Source organism: Salmo salar, chromosome 03 (genome assembly GCF_965601325.2).
Source record: "Salmo salar chromosome 03, fSalSal1, whole genome shotgun sequence".
NCBI lineage: Eukaryota > Metazoa > Chordata > Actinopteri > Salmoniformes > Salmonidae > Salmo > Salmo salar.
In genome coordinates this window covers 67,570,952-67,586,611 of record NC_138293.1, presented here as the reverse complement: position 1 = coordinate 67,586,611, position 15,660 = coordinate 67,570,952, and the positions used below count along the sequence as shown (strand labels likewise).

At 44.5% G+C, this 15,660-nt stretch overlaps 1 protein-coding gene across 2 annotated transcripts in view; it reads left to right on the top strand.

Moving 5' to 3' along the window:
* LOC106601258 (serine/threonine-protein kinase WNK4) overlaps window positions 1–15,660 on the top strand; it is a 78,851-nt gene that overhangs the window by 43,964 nt on the left and 19,227 nt on the right. The gene's annotated exons all lie outside the window — the stretch shown is intronic.

The window sequence follows — 15,660 nt, the reverse complement described above, 5'->3', positions numbered from 1 at the left end:
TACTGTTAAATGCTTACTTACTTAACCAACAATGCAGTTTTAAGAAAATAATAAGTGTCAAGTAAAAAATAGATAATTAAAAAATACAAATAAAAAATAATTAAAGAGCAGTAGTAAAATATCAATAGCGAGGCTGTGTACAGGGGGTACCGGTACAGAGTCAATGTGCAGGGCACCAGTTAGTCATTTATTATGTTTCAGCGCTTGTTTCCAGTGACAAAGAGAGGGAGGAGGGAGATTGGTGAGATGAAGAGAGACATAAAGAATAGAGAACTTAATTAGGGTGTTATAATTGACATAGATACCCCTGTTTTAGTGGTCATCTCCCAAGGCAGACCATACGTACTCTACACACACGTACATTGTAATATTGTTGTATGGTAGTATTTTACATTTTGTATTGTAGATATGTAGCGGTGTAAAAATGTTGTACTGTTTTATCTTTTGTTATATATGTAATGTAAGTGCCTTAATGTGTTTGGACCCCAGGAAGAGTAGCTGCTGTCTTGGCAACAGCTAATGGGGATCCCTAATAAATACAAATACAAAATACAAAGACCCATCTCAAAGAGAAAAAGAATAACAGTGTGAAAAACAAACATAGAAGGAGCTCTCTCTGTCTGTCTAGCTGTCTCTCTCTCTCTCTGTCTCGCTCTCTTACTCGCTGTCTCTCCCTCTGTCTCGCTGTCTCTCTCTCTCTGTCTCGCTGTCTCGCTGTCTCTCTCTCTGTCTCGCTGTCTCTCTCTTCCTCACTGTTTCTCCCTCTGTCTCGCTGTCTCTGTCTCGCTGTCTCTCTCTCTGTCTCGCTGTCTCTCTCTCTGTCTCGCTCTCTCTCTCTGTCTTTCTCGCTGTCTCTCTCTCTATCTCCCTGTTTCTCTTTGTCTCACTGTCTCTCTGTCTTGCTGTCTCTCTCTTCCTTACTGTTTCTCCCTCTGTCTCGCTGTCTCTCTCTCTCTGTCTCGCTGTCTCTCTGTCTCGCTGTCTCTCTCTCTGTCTCGCTGTCTCTCTCTCTGTCTCGCTGTCTCTCTCTCTGTCTCGCTGTCTCTTTCTGTCTGTCTCGCTGTCTCTCGCTCTGTCTCGATGTCTCTGTCTCTCTCTCTCTCTCTGTCTGTCTCGCTGTCTCTCTCTGTCTGTCTTGCTGTCTCTCTCTGTCTCGCTGTCTCTCTCTGTCTGTCTCGCTGTCTCTCTCTGTCTGTCTCGCTGTCTCTCTCTGTCTGTCTCGCTGTCTCTCTCTCTGTCTCGCTGTCTCTTGCTGTCTCTCTCTGTCTCGCTGTCTCTCTCTGTCTCGCTGTCTCTCTCTCTCTCTCTGTCTTGCTGTCTCTCTCTCTCTGTCTCGCTGTCTCTTTCTGTCTCTCTCTCTCTGTCTGTCTCGCTGTCTCTGTCTGTCTCGCTGTCTCTTTCTGTCTCGATGTCTCTCTGTCTCGCTGTCTCTCTCTGTCTGTCTCGATGTCTCTCTTTGTCTCGCTGTCTCTTACTCGCGGTCTCGCTGTCTCTTGCTGTCTCTGTCTGTCTCACTGTCTCTCGCTGTCTCTCTCTCTTTCTCACTGTTTCTCCCTCTGTCTCGCTCCCTGTCTCGCTGTCTCGCTGTCTGTCTCGCTGTCTCGCTGTCTGTCTCGCTGTCTCTCGCTGTCTTGCTGTCTCTCTCTTTGTCTCGCTGTCTCTCTTTGTCTCGCTGTCTCTCTTTGTCTCGCTGTCTCTCTCTGTCTCGCTGTCTCTCGCTCTGTCTCGATGTCTCTCTCGCTCTGTCTCGATGTCTCTCTCGCTCTGTCTCGATGTCTCTCTCGCTCTGTCTAGCTGTCTCGATGTCTCTCTGTCTCGCTGTCTCTCTCTGTCTGTCTCGATGTCTCTCTTTGTCTCGCTGTCTCTTACTCGCGGTCTCTCTGTCTCGAAGTCTCTCGCTGTCTCTGTCTGTCTCGCTGTCTCTTGCTGTCTCTCTCTCTTTCTCACTGTTTCCCCCTCTGTCTCGCTCCCTGTCTCGCTGTCTCTCTCTCCCTGTCTCGCTGTCTGTCTCGCTGTCTCTCACTGGCTTGCTGTCTCTCTCTCTGTCTCGCTGTCTCTTTCTCTTTGTCTCGCTGTCTCTCTCTGTCTCGCTGTCTCTCGCTCTGTCTCGATGTCTCTCTCGCTCTGTCTCGATGTCTCTCTCGCTCTGTCTCGATGTCTCTCTCGCTCTGTCTCGATGTCTCTCTCGCTCTGTCTCGATGTCTCTCTCGCTCTGTCTCGAGCTCCCGCTCTGCTGCTGCCCCGCTCTGTCTAGCTGTCTCTCTCGCTCTCTCGCTGTCTGACTCGCCGTCTCTCTCTGTCTTGCTGTTTCTCTCTCTGTCTCACTGTCTCTCTCTCTGTCTCGCTGTCTCTCTCTCTCTGTCTCGCTGTCTCTCTCTCTGATTCGCTGTCTCTCTCTCTGTCTCGCTGTTTCTCACTCTCTCGCTGTTTCTCACTCTGTCTCGCTGTCTCTCTCTGTCTGTCTCGCTGACTCTCTCTCTCGCTGTCTCTCTTTCTGTCTCTCTGTCTCTCTCTCTCACTGTCTCTCTCTCTCTCACTGTCTCTCTCCGTCTCGCTGTCTCTCTCTTTGTCTCGCTGTCTCTCTCTGTCTCGCTGTCTCTCTCTGTCTTGCTGTCTCTCTCTTCCTCACTGTTTCTCCCTCTGTCTCACTGTCTCTCTCTCTCTGTCTCGCTCTCTTACTCGCTGTCTCTCTCTCTCTATCTCCCTGTTTCTCTTTGTCTCACTGTCTCTCTCTCTCTGTCTTGCTGTCTCTCTCTTCCTCACTGTTTCTCCCTCTGTCTCGCTGTCTTTCTCTCGATGTCTATCTGGCTCTGTCTCGATGTGTCTCTCGCTCTGTCTCGATGTCTCTCTCTCTGTGTCTCGATGTCTCTCTCTGTGTCTCGCTGTCTCTCTCTGTCTCGCTGTCTCTCTCTCTGTCTCGCTGTCTCTTTCTCTTTGTCTCGCTGTCTCTCTCTCTGTCTCGATGTCTCTCGCTGTCTCTCTCTCTGTCTCGCTGTCTCTCTCTGTCTCGCTGTCTCTCTCTCTCTCTCTGTCTTGCTGTCTCTCTGTCTCGCTGTCTCTTTCTGTCTCTCTGTCTCTCTCTCTGTCTGTCTCGCTGTCTCTTTCTGTCTCTCTGTCTCTCTCTCTGTCTGTCTCGCTGTCTCTTTCTGTCTCGCTGTCTCTCTCTGTCTGTCTCGATGTCTCTCTTTGTCTCGCTGTCTCTTACTCGCGGTCTCGCTGTCTCTTGCTGTCTCTGTCTGTCTCACTGTCTCTCGCTGTCTCTCTCTCTTTCTCACTGTTTCTCCCTCTGTCTCGCTGTCTCGCTGTCTGTCTTGCTGTCTCTCGCTGTCTTGCTGTCTCTCTTTGTCTCGCTGTCTCTCTCTGTCTCGCTGTCTCTCGCTGTCTCTGTCTGTCTCGCTGTCTCTCGCTGTCTCTCTCTCTTTCTCACTGTTTCCCCCTCTGTCTCGCTCCCTGTCTCGCTGTCTCGCTGTCTGTCTCGCTGTCTCTCACTGTCTTGCTGTCTCTCTCTGTCTCGCTGTCTCTTTCTCTTTGTCTCGCTGTCTCTCTCTGTCTCGCTGTCTCTCGCTCTGTCTCGATGTCTCTCTCGCTCTGTCTCGATGTCTCTCTCGCTCTGTCTCGATGTCTCTCTCGCTCTGTCTCGATGTCTCTCTCGCTCTGTCTCGATGTCTCTCTCGCTCTGTCTCGATGTCTCTCTCGCTCTGTCTAGCTGTCTCTCTCGCTCTGTCTAGCTGTCTCTCTCGCTCTGTCTAGCTGTCTCTCTCGCTCTGTCTCGCTGTCTGACTCGCCGTCTCTCTCTGTCTTGCTGTTTCTCTCTCTGTCTCACTGTCTCTCTCTCTGTCTCACTGTCTCTCTCTCTGTCTCGCTGTCTCTCTCTCTGATTCGCTGTCTCTCTCTCTGTCTCGCTGTTTCTCACTCTCTCGCTGTTTCTCACTCTGTCTCGCTGTCTCTCTCTGTCTGTCTCGCTGACTCTCTCTCTCTCGCTGTCTCTCTCTGTCTCGTTCTCTGTCTCGCTGTCTCTCTCTCTCTGTCTCGCTGTCTCTCTTTCTGTCTCTCTGTCTCTCTCTCTCACTGTCTCTCTCCGTCTCGCTGTCTCTCTCTTTGTCTCACTGTCTCTCTGTCTCGCTGTCTCTCTCTGTCTTGCTGTCTCTCTCTTCCTCACTGTTTCTCCCTCTGTCTCTCTGTCTCGCTCTCTTACTCGCTGTCTCTCTCTCTCTATCTCCCTGTTTCTCTTTGTCTCACTGTCTCTCTCTCTCTGTCTTGCTGTCTCTCTCTTCCTCACTGTTTCTCCCTCTGTCTCGCTGTCTCTCTCTCGATGTCTATCTGGCTCTGTCTCGATGTCTCTCTCGCTCTGTCTCGATGTCTCTCTCGCTCTGTCTCTCGATGTCTCTCTCTCTGTGTCTCGATGTCTCTCTCTCTGTGTCTCGATGTCTCTCTCTCTGTGTCTCGATGTCTCTCTCTCTGTGTCTCGCTGTCTCTCTCTGTCTGTCTCGCTGTCTCTCGCTGTCTTGCTGTCTCTCTCTCTGTCTCGCTGTCTCTTTCTCTTTGTCTCGCTGTCTCTCGCTCTGTCTCGATGTCTCTCTCGCTCTGTCTCGATGTCTCTCTCGCTCTGTCTCGATGTCTCTCTCGCTCTGTCTCGATGTCTCTCTCGCTCTGTCTCGATGTCTCTCTCGCTCTGTCTCGATGTCTCTCTCGCTCTGTCTCGATGTCTCTCTCGCTCTGTCTCGCTGTCTCTCTCGCTCTGTCTCGCTGTCTCTCTCGCTCTGTCTCGCTGTCTCTCTCGCTCTGTCTCGCTGTCTCTCTCTGTCTGTCTAGCTGTCTCTCTCTGTCTCGCTCTCTGACTCGCCTTCTCTCTCTGTCTCACTGTCTCTCTCTCTGTCTCGCTGTCTCTCTCTCTGATTCGCTGTCTCTCTCTCTGATTCACTGTCTCTCTCTCTGTCTCGCTGTTTCTCACTCTGTCTGTCTCGCTGACTCTCTCTCTCTCTCTCTCTCGCTGTCTCTCTCTGTCTCGTTCTCTGTCTCGCTGTCTCTCTCTCTCTGTCTCGCTGTCTCTCTCTGTCTGTCTCGCTGTCGTTCTCTGTCTGTCTCGCTGTCGTTCTCTGTCTGTCTCGCTGTCTCTCTCTCTGTCTCTCTGTCTCTCTCTCTCACTGTCTCTCTCCGTCTCGCTGTCTCTCTCTTTGTCTCACTGTCTCTCTGTCTCGCTGTCTCTCTCTGTCTTGCTGTCTCTCTCTTCCTCACTGTTTCTCCCTCTGTCTCACTGTCTCTCTCTCTCTGTCTCGCTCTCTCTATCTCCCTGTTTCTCTTTGTCTCACTGTCTCTCTCTCTCTGTCTTGCTGTCTCTCTCTTCCTCACTGTTTCTCCCTCTGTCTCGCTGTCTCTCTCTGTCTCGATGTCTCTCTCGCTCTGTCTCGATGTCTCTCTCGCTCTGTCTCGATGTCTCTCTCGCTCTGTCTCGATGTCTCTCTCTCTGTTTCTCGATGTCTCTCTCTCTGTGTCTCGATGTCTCTCTCTCTGTCTCGCTGTCTCTCTCTGTCTGTCTCGCTGTCTCTCTCTTTCTTCCTCACTGTTTCTCCCTCTGTCTCGCTGTCTCTCTCTGTCTCGCTCTTTGTCTCGATGTCTCTCTGTCTCGCTGTCTCTTACTCGCTGTCTCTCTCTCCCTGTCTCGCTGTCTCTCTCTGTCTGTCTCGCTGTCTCTCGCTGTCTTGCTGTCTCTCTCACTTTCTCTTTGTCTCGCTGTCTCGCTCTGTCTCGATGTCTCTCTCTCTGTGTCTCGATGTCTCTCTCTCTGTGTCTCTCTCTCTCTGTCTCGCTGTTTCTCACTCTGTCTCCCTGTTTCTCTCTGTCTCGCTTTCTCTCTGTCTTGCTGTCTCACTTTCTCTCTCTGTCTGTCTCTCTCTGTCTGTCTCGCTGTCTATCTCTGTCTCGCTGTCTATCTCTGTCTCGCTGTCTCTCTCTCTGTCTCGCTGTCTCTCTCTCTCTGTCTCGCTGTCTCGCTTTCTCTCTCTGACTGTCACTCTCTGTCTGTCTCGCTGTCTCTCTCTGTCTGTCTCGCTGTCTGTCTCGCTGTCTCTCGCTGTCTCTCTCTGTCTGTCTCTCTCTGTCTGTCTCGCTGTCTCTCTCTGTCTGTCTTGCTGTCTCTCTGTCTGTCTGTCTCTCTCTCAGATTTAGCTGTCTCTCTCTCTCTCAGTTTAGCTGTCTCACTCTCTCTCGCTTTCTCTCTGTTGTTGTACTGTGTAATCTTTGGTCAGTACATTTAATTAAATACAAATAAGATTATAAAAAAGAAAAAGAAAGAATGGCTAATAAATAAACAACAGAATGTACATGATGATTGTTACACTATGTATTACTAGTAAGTTATATACAATGTAAATACTACAAGGAATTAATGGGATGTCCCTCAGACTATGGCAGTCATATACATATCTGGCAGTAATATTTGCGGTTTCTCCCTCAACCAGAATAATTCCCAGCTTTATGTTATTAGTAAATGCACAGAGGTTGGGAATTGATTGAGATTTATTTTTAAAGATGATCTTATTTGGGAGTATTTCTCACAGTAGAGGATAAAGTGCATCTCTGTCTCTACCTCCCCTGTCTTGCAGTGACCACATAGACACTCCTTTTTGGGTAGCCATGTCTTTTTATGTCTCCCTTTTTCTATAGCCAATTGGTGTTCGCCGAGCCTGTATTTGGTCAGGATCTGTCTCTGTTTTGTATCTCTCTGACAGATATTCTGCCAATTTCTATTCTCATTTGAGGGCCAAATAGCAATTTAGTTTATTCTGTGTTTTTGTTTAATTTTCCCAATTTGTCAAGTAAGAGGTTTTCATTTGTGTAACAGTGTGGTTGGATTATAGGGTTGTGTAGTGTTTTAACAGCTAACACAGGGAACTCTTTTCAGGGTTCAGCTCTTGGGTTTCCACTGCTTTGAATTGTAAGGATGTTTTGGGGCTTCATTTCAAATGGTGCCAACATTTTACTGTCCTTTTCTTTATATTTACAATTAAAGGGAATCGTCCGAGTTCCGCCCTGCATGCATTATTTGGTACTTTCTTTTGGATATTTAGGATAATTCTAGATTCGTTTTTTTTTTTTTTTCTCCCAGAGCTTATAATTGTTAATTGGTGGACCCCAAACCTTGCATCCATATAGTGCAATTGGTAACATTACAGTATTGAATTTTGTGCACCAGATTTGGATAGGAATATAACATTTTTTGAACTCTGTCTCTCTGTCATGTGTGCTTAATTAGAGTATCCATGTAATTGACATAATTAATTATATCCGTCTCAGGCAAACTGGCTGTTTTAGTGGTCATCTCCCTAGGCAGACCATACAAAGACTCTCTGAAAGAGAAAAAAACTAAGAGCGTGAGAAACAACCGTAGAAGGACCTCTCTCTGTCTCTCTCTGTCTCTCTTTCTCTATCTCTGTCTCTATCTCTCTGTCTCTCTCTCTCTCTCTGTCTGTCACGCCCTGGCCATAGAGAGGTTTTTGTTCTCTATTTTGGTTAGGCCAGGGTGTGACTAGGGTGGGCATTCTATGTTCTGTTTTCTGTCTTGTGTTTTTCGCCTGACAGAGCTGTTGCATTTTGTTCCACTTTGTTTTTGATTCAGTGTTCAGTTTTAATAAATACCATCATGAACACGTACCACGCTGCACCTTGGTCCCCTCCTTGCAACAACCGTTACACTGTCTCTCTCTGTCTCTCAATTCAATTTAACCGGCTTTATTGGCATGGGAAACATATGTTTACATTGCCAAAGTAAGTGAAATAGATCATAAACAAAAGTGAAATAAACAATAAAAAATGAACAGTAAACATTACACAAGTTCCAAAGAAATAGAGAGATTTCAAATGTCATATTATGGCTATATACCGTGTCGTAACGATGTGCAAATAGTTAAAGTACAAAAGGGAAAAGAAATAAACATATAGGGGTTGTATTTACAATGGTGTTTGTTCTTTACTGTTTGTATTTTTCTTGTGGCAACAGGTCACATATTGCTGCTGTGATGCACACTGGTATTTCACCCAGTAGATATTATGGGAGTTTATCAAAATTTGATTGATTTTTGAATTCTTTGTTGGTCTGTGTAATCTGAGGGAAATATGTGTCTCTAATATGGTCATACATTTGGCAGGGCCCGGATCTGGACCTTTTTGGAAACACCATAATTTTTGTCTTACTGAGATTTACTGTCAGGGCCCAGGTCTGGCAGAATCTGTGCAGCAGATCTAGGTGTTGCTGTAGGACCTCCTTGGTTGGGGACAGAAGCACCAGATCATCAGCAAACAGTAGACATTTGACTTCAGATTCTAGTAGGGTGAGGCCGGGTGCTGCAGACTGTTCTAGTGCCCTCGCCAATTGTTGATATATATGTTGAAGAGGGTGGGACTCAAGCTGCATCCCTGTCTCACTCCACGGCCCTGTGGAAAGAAATATGTGTGTTTTTTTGCCAATGTTAACCACACACTTGTTATTTGTGTAAATAGATTTTATAATGTTGTATGTTTTTCCCCCAACACCACTTTCCATCAATTTGTATAGCAGACCCTCATGCCAAATTGAGTCAAAAGATTTTTTGAAATAAACAAAGCATGAAAATACTTTGCCTTTGTTTTGGTTTATTTGTTTGTCAATTAGGGTGTGCAGGGAGAATACGTGGTCTGTTGTAGAGAATACGTGGTCTGTTGTAGAGAATACGTGGTCTGTTGTAGAGAATACGTGGTCTGTTGTATGGTAATTTGGTAAAAAGTCAATACGACATTTGCTCAGTACAGTGTTTTCATCGAGGAAATGTACGAGTCTGATGTTAATGATAATGCAGAGGATTTTCCTAAGGATGACGCATATCCCATGGTAGTTATTGGGGTCAAATTTATCTCCACTTTTGTGGATTGGGGTGATCAGTCCTTGGTTCCAAATATTGGGGAAGATGCCAGGGCTGTAGATGATGTAAAAAAAGTTTAAGTATAGCCACTCTGAATTTGTTGTCTGTATATTTTATAATTTCATTTAGGATAACATCAACCCCACAGGCCTTTTTGGGTTGGAGGGTTTGTATTTTGTCCTGTAGTTCATTCAATGTAATTGGAGAATCCAGTAGGTTTTGTTAGTGTTTAATAGTTGATTCTAAGATTTGTATTTGATCATGTCTATGTTTTTGCACTTTGTTCTTTGTTATGGAGCCTAAAAGATTGGAGAAGTGGTTTACCTATACATCTCCATTTTGGATAGATAATTCTTCATGTTGTTGTTTGTTTAGTGTTTTCCAATTTTCCCAGAAGTGGTTAGAGTCTATGGATTCTTCAATTACATTGAGATGATTTCTGACGTGCTGTTCCTTCTTTTTCCGTAATATATTTATGTATTGTTTTAGTGTTTCACCATAGTGAAGGCGTATGCTCAGGTTTTCTAAGTCTCTATGTTTTTGGTTGGATAGGTTTCTCAATTTCTTTCTTAGATTTGTTGCATTCTTCATCAAACCATTTGTCATTGTTGTTCATTTTCTTCTGTTTTCTATTTGAGATTTTTAGATTTGATAGGGAAGCTGAGAGGTCAAATATACTGTTAAGATTTTCTACTGCCACGTTTACACCTTCACTATTACAGTGGAACGTTTTTCCCAGGAAATTGTCTAAAAGGGATTGAATTTGTTGTTGCCTAATTGTTTTTTGATAGGTTTCCAAACTGCATTCTGTCCATCTATAGCATTTCTTAATGTTACTCAGTTCCTTTGGCTTTGATGCCTCATGATTGAGTATTGCTCTGTTCAAGTAGACTGTGATTTTGCTGTGGTCTGATAGGGGTGTCAGTGGGCTGGCTGACTGTGAACGCTCTCTCTCTTTCTGTCTGTCTGTTTCTGTCTCTCTCTCTGTCTCTGTGTGCACATTTATGCATGTGTGCATAATTAGAGTAGCTGTGTAATTCACATAATTAATGCTATCCGTCTCAGGCAAACTTGCTGTTTTAGTGTTCTCTCTCTCTGTCTGTCTGTCTCTCTCTCTTGCTATGCCTGTCTCTCTCTCTCTGTTTCTCTCTCTGTTTCTCTCTCTCTCTTTCTCTCTGTCTATCTCTCTCTGTCTGTCTGTCTCTCTCTCTGTCGATCTCTCTCTTTCTGTCTATCTCTCTCTGTCTATCTCTCTCTTTCTGTCTATCTCTATCTCTGTCTCTTTATGTCTCTCTCTCTCTCTTGCTCTCCCTGTCTCTCTCTCTTGCTCTCCCTCTCTCTCTCTCTTTGTCTCTCTCTCTCTCTGTCTATCTCTCTCTCTGTCGCTCTCTCTGTATCTTTGTCTCTCTCTCTCTCTTGCTCTCCCTCTTGCTCTCCCTGTCTCTCGCTCTTGCTCTCCCTGTCTCTCTCTGTCTCTCTCTTGCTCTCCCTGTCTCTCTCTCTCTGTCTCTCTCTGTCTCTCTCTTGCTCTCCCTGTCTCTCTCTCTCTGTCTTTCTCTCTTTCTGTCTCTCTATCTCTATCTCTTTTCTATCCGTCTCAGGAAAACTAGAGTCTGTGTGATTACACAGACCTGTGGCCCTTATCCTCCCACACATGTTTCATACATGTACATACGTTTCCCTGACTGAGTTAGATTATAGTTCTACTCTAGTTTTGATCTCAGAACCACTAGCAGTATACCCTTGTTTTAGCAGCAGGGAGCCAGCCTGTAAGCTTTGTATTAATAAGGCCAGTAGCTCAATAACTTTTGCAGTGGTCTGCTCATAAAACTTCAGTCATCAAGTCATAGTATTTCCATGGGAAACATTTTCAATTTGATCGTCATTTATTTATTTTACGTGAGAAGATTAAAGCATCCACATCAAGCCATTTTTCAAAGGGCTTTCTGAGTGCTAGAAGTCAAGAAGCTATAGCACAATGGAAAATGGAGTCTTCATCTCATTACACAAGGTCACTGTTTGTTTGTGTTAGAGGCAGTGTTTGTGTGTTGAATTTGAGTTTGTGTGTGTTAACTCCAAATTGTAGAGCTAATTAAGTCAATCCTCTTCAAAGTACATCTAGCTGGACGGGAACAACATGCTTATGTTCTGTGTACACCCATCAGTGCTTCTGTGTTTTCTCCACTGAAAACATTGGTGTTCTGGGAAAGCTCATTTGTGTGATTAGAATGATTTGCTTGCTGTCAGTGGGTATTATGGAGAACATTTGTCATTAGGAGAAAGAGAGAAGGGGAGGGAGAGAGAGATAAAGCGAGAGAGTTCTCAAAAATAAATATTCCTATTAAAATCTGGTGCAAAATACTAAATAGTGTAATTTTACCAATTGCACTATATGGAAGGGAGGTTTGGGGCCCTAATAAAGTGGCTCATCATCTCTCATTAACCTTCAGTTTGACATTGTTCTTGCCATGCCTTGGAGATTGGATCATAGAGAGCGTCCATTATGATGTCTGTCTCCCAGAAGACAATATCCTCCAGTATCTCTCCATCTTCAACTCATCTCCCTGTCTCACTTTCTCTCTCTCTCTTCTAAAAACAGAGTTTCCATTCATTCATTGTATTCATTCAGGTGGGGGGAGTGGTTGGCTCTGTATCTCAGGACTTCATGTCCTCAGTACACCTTAGAGTCTCGGTGGGTCAGGACGTTGGGGAGATGTTGGGCTGATGTCACCGACCAACAAAAGCCACCGTACAGAGCAGGCTCTGTGACTCCTCCCTAAGCCCCTCTAAAGACTGAAGGGTTTATTCACGTCTCCAGATGCTTTTCATATCAGCCATTAAGATGGACACCATTTAGCTTTTTTCTCTCAATTTTTGTTGCTTAGAATGTCTTGTTTGTTTTGTTATCATGTCTTTTCCCTTCCCTTTTCTCTTACGTAGTTAAACGCTGCAATTATCTGCTCGGATAACACCAGAGAATTCGATAGAGTCCATTTTCCGTTAGTAAGTCCCGCTGCCTCCCCTCGCTTTAGTGGGAAAGAGGAGTATTTGGGGCCACTGTCGTCACCACCAGAAAAAAAAAAGTCAAGTCACACTGGTTCTCCAATTTTTTATTTTTACTGCTACGTATTTCACACTATTCGTCACATGGAACCGGTTGAGCAACTTAAAGTTCCTCCATAAATGTGCCACTGTGTTCTTTAATCCAATATAATCTCACATCGTTTTTATAGTCTTTTTTTGAGGAGTTATGTAATAAAAACAAGCTGCATTACATCACTCACTTTGTGCGGACAGGTTCCTTTTGCTGAAAACCTTGTGATCAACTCCGCTCACCCTCTGTGCTCTGTGTTAAATGATTTCTGTGTGTGTGTGTGTGTGTGTGTGTGTGTGTGTGTGTGTGTGTGTGTGTGTGTGTGATAAATGAGGACCAGTCTTCCCATTTCGTTTCTCGTTGCCGTCATCTTGTTGTTTCCGCCTCGTACATTTTACACGGAGGAGGTTTACCTTGCTTTTCCGCTCAGTAACTCCAGACCTTGACCCTCCAGGCCTTGTTTAATCTGTGGAGACCATGGAGGCGACAGACTGTGAAATAGTGGTATTTTCCTCTGTCGGGGAGTCTTATCACCTCAATGAAATGTGTTATCTCCTCCGCTAGACTTGCTTGTTCTGTTCATGAAGCTTCAAAGGGGAGAATGACTCAATCGTTTCTTGTGGTAATACCTCTCCTTGAAGCGTTTATCCTCTTTCCACCCACACCATGTTTCCCATCCTTTCACAGAAAAGACCTGTGGTCTAGTGATGTGGCCGTGTCTGTATACGCGTGTGGTTCTGTGTGTGACATTGGCTTTATAGTATGTGAATGTGTTTGTTCATGCATATTGTTCAGTAGGACACAGCCCTGTTGGTTGTTTCTCTCACCCTACCTGAACTCCCTGCGCTGTGTCTGGTGATAGTTACCTCATAAACCTAAAGAGCATATTGGCCATGCATCACCTCTAAGCATTAACACACAGCATTACAGGAAGTATCCCATTTACCTGTGTGACCCAGTCATTGTGTTCACCGCCACGCAGGCTAAGGCTACTATGTAGTGAGTATCTGACTGCTGCTTGGTATTCATGCTCACGCTACGTTAGTTATTAGCTAACAGCCCCATAGGAAGTCTCTCTCTATTTGTATCCGGTCACGACAGCTACTGTATGGACACCTGCTATACCCATCACTATCCTCTAGATGGTTTTGTACATTTTGTATTATGTCAATGAACATTTGTGTCTAAACCAAATTAACATGAGCTATGAGCTGACTGCCCTTTAGGAAACCACATGGTAGTTAGTACTCAGTGCTCTGCACCCACACAGACCTGCGTGCTCTCGATGGGTTTGGACATTATGTATCATGACCTGAGTGTTTGTGTACAAAACCATTAGCTAACAGGTTAGCACCACAATACTCTTACACACACCACCACTCTCTCACCACATTTGAACTTTCGTTCTAACTGGCCGTAGAACTCAGAGAGAAACCAAACAGTGAACGGTTTGGGACAGAGTCGAACCCTCCTCTTTGTGTCTGTGTTGGTGCGTGCGTTTGTTCCTGTTTGTTTGTGTGCATAGCCATGCTCAGTTATGTCTGAACTCTGACGATGGCCCACAGAGAATATCTCTGATGGGAACACCCTGTTTTTTAACCTTGTGCCCCTGGGCAGGGTGTCCAGGCAACTGTTACCAATGACATCACAACCTATAGTTACTGATAACAACGAAACCTTTAACTCCATTTAGATATTTATAATATATATATTTCATATTTAAAGGTATTCTCTCCAGGAGATCTACCAATGTGAATAGAGGATGTACATGTACTGTGTTTCTGAAGCATAGAGACATACTTATAAAGTATTCCATCCATCATAGTGGTGTAGGGCAGGCTAGGGAAAAATATCCACATTGTCCCTCACTCCTCACTCCCGTATCACCCTGGCTCCTTCAGGACAGAGTAGGTGAGCGGAGTTGAGTGGTCGGCTATCCCGCTCATCGCTCATGGAGCAGTGCACCGCTTCAGCACTCCACGTCCTTTCCATCCGCTCCACTAAAAACCGCTCTGCGCTCACAGAAAAAAACTGCCTCTCCAAATTCGCTCCATTCATTAAAATCACAATTTAACCAACACCCATCTATTTTTGTGACTACCTGGACCTCCCATTTGTTTTTGAAGTATTGAAACCAAACCATATACAAGCATTTCGCTACACCCGCAATAACATCTGCTAAACACGTGTATGTGAGCAATACATTTGATTTGATATGATTTGAATGAAAAGTATTTTAATAAACATGAAAAGGTGAATGTAAGAAGCGCTCATCATTTCAAATAGGCCACATGTCATATTAAACAGCATATTAACACTCTGAATAGGCTACATGTCATATTAAACAGCATATTAACACTCTGAATAGGCTACATGTCATATTAAACAGCATATTAACACTCTGAACAGTCTACATGTAGTATTAAACAGCATATTAACACTCTGAATAGTATACATGTCATATTAAACACCATATTAACACTCTGAATAGTCTACATGTAGTATTAAACATCATATTAACACTCTGAATAGGATACATGTCATATTAAACAGCATATTAACACTCTGAATAGTCTACATGTCATATTAAACAGCATATTAACACTCTGAATAGTCTACATGTCATATTAAACAGCATATGAACACTCTGAAAAGTCTACATGTCATATTAAACAGCATCTAAACACTCTGAATAGTCTACATGTCATATTAAACAGCATATTAACACTCTAAATAGGTCAGGCGCCAGACAGGGAGACTAAGAAGGAACAAAAAGGATTATTTAGGCTATATTATTTCAATTATTTCAAGGCTATAGCTACAAAGAAATAAATTGTGAAGCATTTGCAAATGTGACACACTAGGCTTGTAGGGAGTCAGGGACATTAAGCGCTCAGCATTTAAACAACATTTCGTTGTATTAAATAATTATAGTCTATAAATTGCCTATATAGGCTGTGAGTTACTTAAGCAATAAGGCACGAGGAGGTGTGGTATACGGCCAATATTCCACAGCTAAGAACTGTTCCATAGCATGATGCAACGCAGAGTGCCTGGATACAGCCCTTAGCCGTGGTATATTGGCCTTATACCACATACACCAGAGTTGCCTTATTAATATTATTAACAGGTTACCAATGTAATTAGAGCAGTAAAAATAAATGTTTTGTCATACCCGTGGTATACGGTCTGATATGCTACGGCTGTCAGCCAATCAGCATTCAGAGTTCGAACCACCCAGTTTATAGTTAGAATTAAATGAAAAATGCCTTTTTGGGCTCAGTTTTCAGTGCCTTTGAATTCATTTTTAGAAACCCAAGTTTCGACAGAGTGTGTGGCTCATTCCATGGTGCCTGGAGAGCAGGCCAGCAGCAGATAATATTTTGTTGTGGACACTACATCACCACACTCCCTCTCTTGCTCTTGGTACTCATCTTTGTAAGTCACATTGATTTTGCACCTGTGTGTTTCTTTCTGAAAATATTTAGGGAACTCAATGACAGTAGCTAAAGCAAGGGGTTATAGCAGCACCCAAGTAGACTACAAATGCATGCTGGTCCGGGCATGCCCTGAGCTCGTGAAGTGAGCTCTACTGGAGCAAAATTGGAGCGGGCACGAAGGCCGGAGCTCCAGCCTTTGGGAATCTCGCTCCTCACTCCAGTCAAATTGGGA